Source organism: Suricata suricatta, chromosome 7, assembly GCF_006229205.1.
Source record: "Suricata suricatta isolate VVHF042 chromosome 7, meerkat_22Aug2017_6uvM2_HiC, whole genome shotgun sequence".
Classification (NCBI taxonomy): domain Eukaryota; kingdom Metazoa; phylum Chordata; class Mammalia; order Carnivora; family Herpestidae; genus Suricata; species Suricata suricatta.
In genome coordinates, this window is record NC_043706.1 from 8955528 (window position 1) to 8967432 (window position 11905).

The following is an 11905-nucleotide window of genomic DNA, read 5'->3' on the forward strand; positions in this document are numbered from 1 at the left end:
CGGGCTCTGTGCTGACAGCTCGGAGCCGGGAGTCTGCTTTGAATTCTGTGACTCCCTCTCTCTCTGTCCCTACCCTCTCTCAAAAATAAATAAATATTAAAAAAATTAAAAAATTAAAAAAAGAAAATGCCCATCAGTGTCAAAATTATACACTGTTATTCGTCTTTTAAGGCTCAGCTCAGGGAACACCTCTTCTGTGTAGATTCCTCAGATCACATCCCGGGCCCCCACCCCCACCCTGCAATATTTGTTATTCACCCAATAAATGTGTATTGAGCATGTACTTTGTGTCAGACTTCAATTTGCAAACCAGGACTGCAAGTGAGAAGCAGATAGACTTAAAGGTGTCTTCATCAAGCCTGAAGATAGAGACTAGCAAGTGGGGAATAATAATCATGACATAGTTAGAGCTACATTTTAAGTGCTACATTTTAAGTGCTGTGGTGGGTGACAATACACAGTGCTTTAAAGAACTGCAGAAGGACACCTCACTGGGGCTTGGTGAGAACTTATGGAAGGCTTCCTGGAGGAGGAAACAGAGGAATGAGTAGGAGTTGTTCAGGTAATGAAGCAGGGGAGCAGGGAACACGAACACACGGCTTCTTGAAAGCTATGAAGGCACTTCGGCAGGGGATTGTGGACTACCTTATAAACCAGTATCGAGACATTTGGAAATTATCCTGAAGGCAGTGAGAAGCTACCGAGACGTGATAAGATCTGGTCTCAGAAGGGCTCCTCTGGCCGCAGTGTGTGGAATGTATCAGAGGGGCCAGGACTATGGCAATAATCTAGGTCAGCGGACCATGCCCCAGGTCAAATCTCTCCTGTGGTCTGTTTTTATACCCCATGCAACCTAAGAATGACTTTTATCCTTTTTTACATTTTTGATTGGTCGAAGAAAAACCAAAAGAAGAATATGCCCCACGACGCAGGAAAAAGTAAATCAAATTCAAAGTTTGGTTTTCGTTAATAAAGTTTTATTAGAGCCTAGGCAAGCCCGTGTGTTTATATAGCGTCTATGGCCGCTTTCGGGCTGCAAGGGCAGAGTTGAATAATTACAACACAGCTGAACCCACGAAGCTGAACATATTTATCTGGCCCTTCAGAGACAAAGTTGGCCAACCTCTGATCTAAGTGAGATATCCCAGTGGACTAGACCGGGCTACCAAGGCAGATGCATGTCTCCTTTTTTCCACAGCCTGTGACTTAAAATGGTAATCTACTGATTTCTTATTGTTCTTTTTTTCTCCTCCACTGAACTGTGGGCATCTTCAGAGCAGATATTTTTTTCTTCAGTTAACCTCGCCGCTCAGAACTTAGCACACTGTACTTGCCTAGTAAATGTTTGTTGGGTAAATAGACCTCTGTCGGTTTATATGTGTGTGACACCCACGGATAGATACACAGAAAGCATCTGCTGCCTTCGCTCGCTGCCAGGAACCCTGTGATTCAGTTGAAGCTGAGCCCTTTTACCCCCGCTCCAGGGGTGGGAATGTGACTCAGGCCTGTCCAGTAAGTCTTTTTTAAGTCTTTGCTTTTAATACTTGGAAACTCATAGGGCTTCTTTCCCTTCCTTTACTATTGCCTAGAGCTGACCTTACTTTCATCCTGCCCCAAACTGGAGGGGCAGCCATGAGGAAAAGTGAAAGTTTGTCCCTCTAGCTAGACTCACTAGTCCTGCTCTGGGATGGTCCGTGTTCTTGTGTGGTCCATAGAACCCAATGTCGGGGTGGGCGGGTGGATTGGAGCATCCTGGTGCTCTTTGGAGTGCCCTTGGGTGGAGAAGAAGCTCTGTGAGAAACAAACAGGAAGCATAAAAGAAGAGCAAATGCAGAAGGTGGAAGGCAAGAGGAAGAAAAGGAAGAGGTAGAATGTGGATCCGCGGCAGTGCAATGGACAATCACCTGTAATGCCACTTATTTGCACAAGCGGAATCTAAGAGGAAAGGTAGGCACTTTGGAAGGAATGTTACAATTTTTAAGATATTAGATGTGATTTATCAAATGTAAAAATTTCTGAATTTGTGAGCACTTTACAGATTATAAAGTCTTATGCTTTTACACTAAAATATTTTAATTTTACAAGTAATATATGGGTACATACTTGTTTAAAATTTTTAAGAATAGGGGTGCCTGGGTGGCTCAGTCAGTCAAGCATCCGACTTCAGCTCAGGTCATGATCTCACCACTGGTGTTCGAGCCCTGATCGGGCGCTGTGCTGATGGCTCAGAGCCTGGAGCCTGCTTCGGATACTGTGCTTCCCCCTCTCTCTGCCTCTCCCCTGCTCATGCTCTGTCTCTCTCTGTTTCTCAATAATAAATAAATGTTAACCAAAACATTTTTTTAAATATACATATTTACAATAAACAGCTAGGCTAGGTGCTTTTACCCTCTGTAACATATTGGTGTTGTTAGCCTTCTGAAAAACCTAGGTATTCTTTACCCTCTCTAACACAGAGGATTATAGAGATATAACGTCCAGCGTGGTCTCATATGTGCTTGATGGCAAAGATGAATTTCTGGCTTGGATGTTCACACTCTTGATTCCAGGATCCTTCTGGAACCCATGCCACTCTATAAAACGGGAATGCAGTGGCCTATACTCACATCTCTGAAAGTGGAGCACTGGTTTACACTGAGTAGCCAGCTTCTCCAGAGAGCAATGCCTGGCTTCTAAGTCATTCTCAAATAAAACTGCAGATCCCAAATGTTGTGGGTTAAGTTGTGTCCCCCTAAAAAAGATGCATCAAAATTCTAACCCCTGATACGTCAGAATGTGACTCCACTTCGAAATAGGGCTATTGCAGATATAATTAACCAAGCTAAATGAGTAGAGTGGGCCCTTAGTTCAACATGACTGGTGATCTTATAAGAAGATGGCCATATGAAAACACAGAGGCATGGGGAAAATGTCGTCTGGTGATAAAGCAGAGATTGGACGGTGCAGCTGCAAGCCAAGGAATGCCAAAAATTGCCAAGAAACTACCAGAAGCTAGAAGAGATAAGGATTTCCCCACTGTTTTAAGAAAGATCATGATCCCAACAGTACCTTGATCCCAGACATCTAGGCTCCAGAATTGTGAGACAAGGAATTTCTGTTGTTTTTAAGCCACAAAAATCTAGCAGTCCCAGAAAACCCATATACCAGGTAAATTCTACATAACAAAGGTAAATGCCTTTGCTAACAACATCACAAAAATGATCCTAGTCTTTTGGTCAGGATGACATTTTCTGTTTATATCTTAACTTGCTCAAAAACAAAACAAGCTTTTCTAAAATGTCTGAAATAATAGGATTTTTTACTTTGTTACTCAATGAGGATTTAAGAGGTCAAAGAAAAATAATATGTCCTTGGTTTAAGAGCAAATAGTCAATACTTAATCCCTGAAGTTATTTCCCTCAACATTTTATTATAAATTTTTTTTTTAATTCTGAGCTTATTTTGTTGGAAACATATAGAGAAATAGTTACACATTATTGTTGTATGAGAACCTTTTTGACTTAAACTCTGGTAGAAAATTTATAATCATGGATGCTACTTGAAGTATATATTAATTTTTTTCTCTCCTTGCAGAAGAAGCCTGCAAGAAGGTCGCTGAATTTTTTTTTCTTAAACTAGTTTTGTGCTGGGAATGACCTCCGCGTAATAGAATGAGGTGAAGGTCCTTCCAATATTAATATATCCCCCATCCTTACTACCCTAACCTACAATTCCTTCACTTAGAGTCCTTTCTTGTGGTTAGAGAGCAAAGGTGGGGAGATTGTCTTCAGAGATTGTAATAATTCAGACACCCGAGAGAGGCAAAAGATGAGTGTTTAAATTCTCCATCGCTTTCGTCCCATTGGCTGGTTAGCACAGAATAATTTACTTGATCTGCTAAAAACTTGCCAGCCATGTCAAAGAATCTGGATTAGAGAGCCTAAATTTGCTGGTGGAGAAATTACAATAATAAGAGCTTGGAGTGTTGTTGGAGAGACCAGTAGACTTGTTAGATGGACAACGACCTTATGTGGATAATGTCCTTAGATGGACAGCATTCTTACCTGGACCGCATTCTGACGTGGACACTGATCCTTCACCATCGAAGAAGGCCATCTTCTCCCTTGGGCAGGCCAGCTTTAGGAGGGATGCTCTGGAGCAAGTAGGAATAAAGGTCCACCCACCAAGGAGCATGTGGAGCCACCTCATAGATGAATGGATGTGGGACGGATAAAAATACTACCTTCATACCCTGGGGAGGAGGGAGGGTGCACAGTGGGGCCCTGAGTAACAGTATTCTGGGAACAGGGAGATGGGAGTCAGTGCTAAGGAGAAAGCCCAGCAGAGCAGGAGCAGGAAAAAGAAGAAAAGGACGCTCAGAGGACCACCTTCCCTTGCATTGTTTTTTATCTAGAGCTAACCATTTTCCTCCTGCCCAAAGCTGGTGAACTATCCACCGGGGACAGTGAAAGGTTTATCCTTCTAGGGACCCACTAGTTCTGCTCTTGCAACACACACACACACACCCTAATGTGTAACTATTCACTACGTGGCAGTCATTTTGGGTTTGGGGGCTACAAGAGGAGATAATTTGCCCTTCACCTTTAAAATCTTTCCTTCTCTTCTCAGATGACCGTGGGAAGAGGTTAGGTCTCTGTTATAACTTCAGAGTTTCCCCTAGCAGGAAGCTCAATATGCTTCTTGGGAATGAGGACATTGTTTTATACATTCAGGAACGTCTCCATAAATATTTGTCGATTGATTGATTATGTCTACATCGCCCATCAAACCATATCTACCTAAGGTATGTACATGTAAACATCCTGCTCTGAGACGTATTTCTGACCTGTCATATTGAATATAAAACAGAAGGCAATAAAGCCAGGGAACCAGCACATGTTATGCAGATGTACTTGCTTTATGCACTGCCTGGTGTTCGGAACCAATGGCAGAGATATGCAGGGCCTAATGTACTTCAGATGAGCAAACGGTAAAATATGTGTTTGCAAATAAATAGAAATGACTTTCTGGAGGGAAGAAAGGGGGGCGGGAAGGGGGTGGAGTAAGAAAGAATGTGTAGAAATATGAGAAGAACATCTGGTTCAGTTAAAGAATAAAACCTAGAAAAACACAACCTGTGGGCCTGGATGTTCCATTTATGTTGATGATGGCTTCAGAAGAACCAGGACTTTGTCCTTTGCTTTATAATAAGAAACGTGTATTTGGTCTTTGTCCCCATTTCTGAGCAGCGCTCTTATTCAGTCCCGCCCCCGGACCTTGGGGTGCGGAGAAGGACCGGAGGTTAATCGGTCACCAATGGCCAATGATTTCATCAATCATGACGAAGTAGTGAAGCATCTATAAAAACACAAAGAGCTTCTGGGTTGGGGAGCCCATGGAGATATGAGGAGAGAGCATGGGCGCTCCGTGCCCTTTCCCCACACTTTCTGAGTTACATCCTTCTATAATAAACCAGTATCCTAGTAAGTAAAGTGTTTTCCTTGAGTTTTGTCAGGTCCTCTAACAAATTAATGAGACCAGAGGAGGGAGTCACTGGAACCTCCAGTGTATAAGCTGATTGGTCAGAAGCACAGGTAACGAGCCAATGGGCATCTGAAGTAGGGGCGGGGTGGGGGCAGCCTTGTGGGAACTCCTCTCCCCACCCCCGCATTTCCAAATGGGTGTAGACTTTTATAAGACCCTAGGGCCACAACTGGCGTGCAATAAATATTTGTTGAATGAATGAAAGAAACTCTGGAAATGATTTCCTGCTTCTGAGGAAACACATTAGACCTAATGTTTTTTAAATCAAAGGGGTTTTTGTTTTGTTTTGTTTTAGATGTTGAATTCTCTGTTCAAACAACATCTTGCTGAACATAAATAATGGCAGAGCCACCCTTGAATCAAGTTCAAATGGGAAGTCCAGTGATGTCTTCCAATCACCTCTACCAGTCTACCATCTCCATGCCAGACGATCTAATCTACTAGACATGGGGGGCCGCAGGTCTGGGTGTTTGGGAGGAAGCTTCCAGGTGATTCTGATGCAGGGGCGGGTTTGGAAAGCACACAATTCCGGGGCTCCCCTGGACGCCAGACTGCATGCTTCACAAGAAGAGGGAGTCTGCACACGCTGTATCCCTCACAGCTGGGGGGCCACCTTCACCTTGGGCACCGACACTATTTTCCAGGCTTCTGCTACTGCAGCTGCTTGTCTATGGCCCTCCAGGTTCCCCTCAGGCTGATTTTGGATTAGGAAGATTGTTAGAGTCACAATAGATGCTCAGTGAATGTCTACTGATTTAGTCTAGCAGTCTCAGATTTGGGGATAGGGCAGAAGGATTTTTTTCTTCCCTTCATCTGAGACAGAGCTTTCCCCCTTTGAAATGTCTCTTTCTGACATTTTTCTTCACAGCATCCCAGTGGGTGGGGAAAGACAAGCCTTTCCCCGCCTTATTTTATAGATGGGGAAACTGAGAACTAGAAAAATGTATTTGTTTACTCCTTGCCAAAAAGGGAATTCAAAGCGGAGCTGGGACAGGCTTCCATAAATGTATTTGCAGTGATTGTCTCTCCTTAAGCAACAAAAAGAAAGATCTTTTCACCCGAGAGTACATTAGAGCAAGCCCTCATGTAAATGTCTTCTACTCCGCAGATAACTGGTAATGTATGATTGTGATACAAATCTCCTGATTTTGTTCAGCAACAAACACAATCTTATATTTTGTTTCAGAGATGATAAACTTTACAATCAGATAATGTTATTTTATATACTTTGGGTCCCTCAGCTCCTTTCAAAATACTACTTAGACTTTTCCTATCAGCGGTATTTATATACTGCCTTTCCCATTTATTTTCATCAAGCCTGTTCTCTCAAAGATTCTAATAAGCTTCCTTTGTAACTGAATTCCTCTCTCCAGTACCTATGAAAGAACAGACCTCCTCTGAAAGGCACAACATTTAATGTATTAGCTTCCACTCTGATTCTCAGACTTCTCTAGATAACCTTGAAAGGGCATCTATGGCGTTCTCTAATGAATATCATGGGGATGTGCACGTTTTGACCCAAACCACAAGAGGAGCTCCTTTGGAAGTTGTCCCAGATTTGGGTCTGCAGGATCATAAGAATGAGTTTATTTATGGACAATGATTATGTGAAATCTTCTGTAAAAATACAGAAAATTTTAATCATTGCCTTACTCTCGAGCGTCTCTCCTCAATCCGAGCATAATTTCTTTCAGTTTTGATCGGGATGTGTGATGCATACCTAATGGGCTTCCCACCGCCATCTGGCAAACTGTGCAAGTTCACAGTTCGCACTGCTGCAGCACCACCAGCCAAATTTAAAGGAAAAGTGGGCTACGGGACAGTTGAATCTGCAAGAATGAGTTCTCTTTTAGCTCCAGAAATTCTTTTCGGTGGGGCAACCGTCTTTAATAGTTTGCAAGTTTCCGCAGTCTTCAGAGAGGACCTTCTTACCTGCACTGACGAAGGTAAATCTGAGTTTCCAAATCATTTGGTTCCTAAAGAAAAGTTTGCTTATTTGTGGAGTTTCAAAGCTTTCTTCAGTTTGAATCACTGATCCATCACTAGTTGTTAGAAAACAATTTAATTATATTAGGAGGCTGGGTTCTGAGGACTTTCTTACTTTTAACTTGAGAAGATTCTCATGTATATTAACTGATATTCAAAATTGTGTTTATGAATAACAATTTTAGGAAAACATCTTAATTGACTTGCTTGGAAGTGTTGTTACTGTCAGTCATTCTTCACCTCAAGATGGGTCACTACGGTGCTTCCAGTAACGCTGGAGGAAGAAATGAAGATGCCAAGGACGCTCACGATCATAATTACTTTCAGGGTAATTTATGCTCTTTATAACGCTTGCATGAAATAATTTTTCCCTTAAGAAATACTTCCACATCCTTTTCACGTTATCCTATTCCCAGGTCACAACTTATCTTTGTATTATATTCACTTATGTAAGTCCATAATATATCAGTTGTGATTGTAACTCAAGCAAGCCAACTTGAATTTGCTTAGACTCCAAGGAGGAGTTGAAAAACTATTTCATTGGTTCTAAAATTTGCCTTACAATGTTTAAAAATATCTCTGAAATAAGATGAGTCTAACACTTGATAGCACATTATGGTTTAATTGCAAGTGTATTTACATAAAATACATACTAACAAAGTGGTGCATCTCTTAACTGATGGTGTCTTAAACTTGATCAGCTATGGGAAGTCAGTGAAAGGCAGGAATGCAGTTGGGTCTCAGGAACCACTTGAACCAGAAGCTCAAACCCTACTGGAACTCATCTTCCCTCATTTGGGTTGGTTTCATTTCTTTCAGGGCAGACTGGCTTCTTCCTCCATATGCAAGAGACAGGGCTACCAATGCTTCAGGTTCATGTCCCCTGGGTTCCACAAACGAAGTCACAAATTCAAAGCTACCAGTAATGGCATGCGTTGTCTTAGTTTGGGTCAGGTGCCCATCCCTAGATCAGTCCCATTTGGTTGGGGGAGATGTAGTTGTGAAAGACTCTTAAGGAGAATGCGTGAATCAGAAAGGCCCTATAGTACCCATGCAGACAGGAGGGATGGTGGGGAGTGCAGAGAAGCTAGTTCTGCAGGGTGAGGGGTTGATGCCACTAACACCTACCCCTGTTGCGTCTATGTTAATAGGGGATCAATGATCTTGCTTTGAATTTTTTTTATATAGTTTTGAGACAGAGAGATAGAGAGGGATAGAGCATGAGTGGGGGAGGGGCAGAGAAAGAGAGAGATACAGAATCTGAAACAGGCTCCAGGCTCTGAGCTGTCAGCACAAAACCCGATGCGGGGCTTGAACCCATGAACTGCGAGATCATGACCTGAACCAAAGTCAGATGCTTAACCGACTGAGCCACCCACGTGCCCCAATGTTCTTGTTTTGAGAACATTAAATCTTCACTGATCCACTTCAGCGCTTTGTTCTCTTCCCAGCTGGAGCCACTAGTTCTCACAGATAGCCAGCCCTGCCCTTGTGTTTAGGACAAAATGCAAGAGGGAAACTTCAGGAAAATTAAGATGTTTGTAGGTCACCTCCCCCCGCCCCTTATTCACAGAGGGCAAAACTTTACTGAATGCTTAGGGAGAAAAAGTGTGTGTGCTTGTAGCCAGATCTGCCATTTGTGTAGGACTCCAAACCCTTCTGAATTATATCTCCGAGGCTAGCAAGCTAACAAGCCATTTGCAGCCTTTTTTGCAAGTAGGAGTGGAATGTGGAATGTGAAATGGACAAGATGAGCTGGCAGCTCACGGGGAGCTAGGGCCCTGCAATGGAGACTGATTTTTTCAGGAGTCACCGACACAAGCGTGTGATGCTCCTTGCTCTCTGCAGCAGAAAAGAGCTCTCCTGGCCTCGGGCAGGCACCTGGGCTGGGTATGCCTCCTCGCAGCATCATTCCTGGCTGTGTGGCCACCAAATGTGGTTCTGGCCTTCTGAGAAATTCTGCAAGCCTGGATAGCAAATGATAAATCCATTTCATTTGAAATAAACTGGTGTGGATTCTGCTGTCTGCGGTTCCCATCCCTCGCCGATGCTCTCACATTGTCAGTAAGGACATTAGAACTTTTCATTTAGTCACAAAAATAGTAAACATTGGGTCTACTGGAGAAGTAGCCACATGGAATCAAGTTGCTCTGATCTTTTATTCTCTACATCCACTTTTGAGCTTAGCCAGTATGTTCAACCACATTATCTCATAAGAGATGGACAGAGTGCATAATCCCCTATTATTACTGAGGATGTGGGAAGACACGTGAGGCACCCTGGAGTCCAGGTCACTAATCCGTGGCTTTGGTCAAGTTGTTTGACTTCTCTGTGCTTCCATTCTTAAGTAAAATGTGAAGTGAAGACGAAAGATACCTATCTTAAAGGGCTGTTTTAAGGAATGACCTTAAGCAACCATGCAGAATATTTGGAAAGTTGCCTTGAGCACAGTAAACTCTCGGTCAACATTTGCTTTCATATCATTTATTTTTGCTGAGTATAAATTAGTATATCCTTACTGGAGGACAGTTTGACGATATCTATCAAAAAGTCTATGTACTTTGGCTCAGCAGTTGTTCTTGGTATTTAACCTACAGAAATACACTTTCCAGAATGTTCTTCAGTGGGGAAATAAATAGATTGCATCATATCGTAGAGTACTGTGCAGCCATTTAACAAGAATAATGGAAGTCTGTAGCTTCTACATGGAAAAATCACTCCTACCTAGATTGTCCATTTATTCAACAAATGCTTATTGGGGACTTGCTTTGCCCAAACTGGCCCAGGGGCTGAAAGTTAAAACTATTAAGTCATGGGGTGCCTGGGTGGCTCAGTCGGTTAAGCTTCCGGCTTCGGCTCAGGTCAGATCTCACGGTCGTGGGTTCGAGCCCCGCGTCGGGCTCTGTGCTGACGGCTAGCTCAGAGCCTGGAGCCTGCTTCCGGTTCTGTGTCTCCTTCTCTCTCTGCCCCTCCCCCTCTCATGCTCTGTCTCTCTCTGTATCAAAAATAAATAAAACCAAAAAAAAAATTAAAAAAAAACTAGTAAGTCATGGAAGAGTCTACATAGTATGACCAACGGCTGTTGAACAGTTCTCTGCAGCTCTGTACAAATGCTTCTAGGGCTCTGGTGGCCTCTGGGGTAGGAGGTCTCAAGCTGGCTCTCTTCAGGCCTCCCAGGCTGGATGCCAAGACTTGCTCTACCGTGTCACCACTTCTGTATCCTGGCTCCATCTTGGAGGTCTATAAATGGCCTGAACCTGTAGAAAGGGCAAGAAGGTTCTAAGGCGAGACCAGCCACCATATCTGCTGGACAGCTGGTGGCTGTCCAGCTGGCTGCTGTTTCGAGAAAGTCCCTGCCAGAGGACAAGCAGAAGAGCAGCTAAAGTGTTCCTTGGCTCACTCTGCTTACTCAAATGACTGCTGGGTCCTCTGCACACATTGCCTTGGCCCCCCGGGGGCTCTGCTGCTCACAAGGGAGGACGGTGGACCCTCCTCTTGGGTGGACGCGTTGCGTCGCGTCCTGTCCTCATCTTGACTCACCCCTGTCATTCCTGTCCCTTCCGTTCCTCCGCTTCCTAGCTATCCCTGGTGGCAAAGAAGTTGGCTTCTTCATGCATTCTATTTCCAGGCTACTGTTTACACTGATATAGGACAGGGCTTTGATTCTGATACATAACAACAAGACTTGGGATTCCCGAGAATACTTTTCTTTGGAATTCCCAGCTTGGGCCACGTGTAGTCTTGATTCCTGCAGTGCCCCTGCCTCATAGCCCTGCTTTACTGGTGTGTGTATGTGGGGAGTGTGACTAAAAGAGTGAAAAAAACCCCCCACTCCCCCCCCCTCAAAAAATATCAGAAATAACAAGTACTGGTCAATGTACCAAAATGTTATTCTGCCCCACGTTGGTGGGATTTACCTCTGAGGAACAGAGGGGGGTTGATAGCAAGGCAAAAGCAGACTGTTTTCACTCGGAAAGCTACTTTTGGTTTCTTTGGATTATTTATAGACGTGTTTTAATGCTCTCTTTTTTAATGAAAACTAATGATAAAACACAGTAGTTTCCAACGCAGGCCGTAGTGTTTGAATCTCGGGCTTGGTGTCGGTGTATGTGTCCCGAGCTTCTCACCCCTTTGAACTTCTCATCTGCTGACTGCACTTTCGGCCTAATCGAGGCTGCCCTGCCTCACCTGGCTGAGTCTTTCCAGACGCCTCCTAGAGCTCACTTCCTCAGGAAGCCTTCCTGGATTTCTTTCACACTGTCTCCTCCAGACTGGCTTGGGAGGACCCTCCCTGTGTCTGTCTGCACTCTCCACAGACGAGAGTACTTCCCGGGTGGCCTTAAAAACCTGTTAATGTGTTCATCTTCCTCTCTCGCAAGGATAGAAGTCGTGTGTC

General features: G+C 43.7%; 1 long non-coding RNA gene across 2 annotated transcripts; it reads left to right on the plus strand.

Annotated features, from left to right (window-relative positions):
* The first annotated feature begins 1420 nt into the window (after positions 1-1420).
* LOC115296803 lies at positions 1421-8185 on the plus strand. Of its 2 annotated transcripts, XR_003911062.1 has the most exons (7): positions 1421-1512; positions 3574-3655; positions 4609-4783; positions 5486-5573; positions 5819-6011; positions 7218-7469; positions 7695-8185. It is a non-coding gene; the product is annotated as an uncharacterized LOC115296803 (long non-coding RNA). The 2 variants fall into 2 exon arrangements; XR_003911063.1 differs by lacking the exon at positions 3574-3655.
* Positions 8186-11905: the final 3720 nt, after the last annotated feature.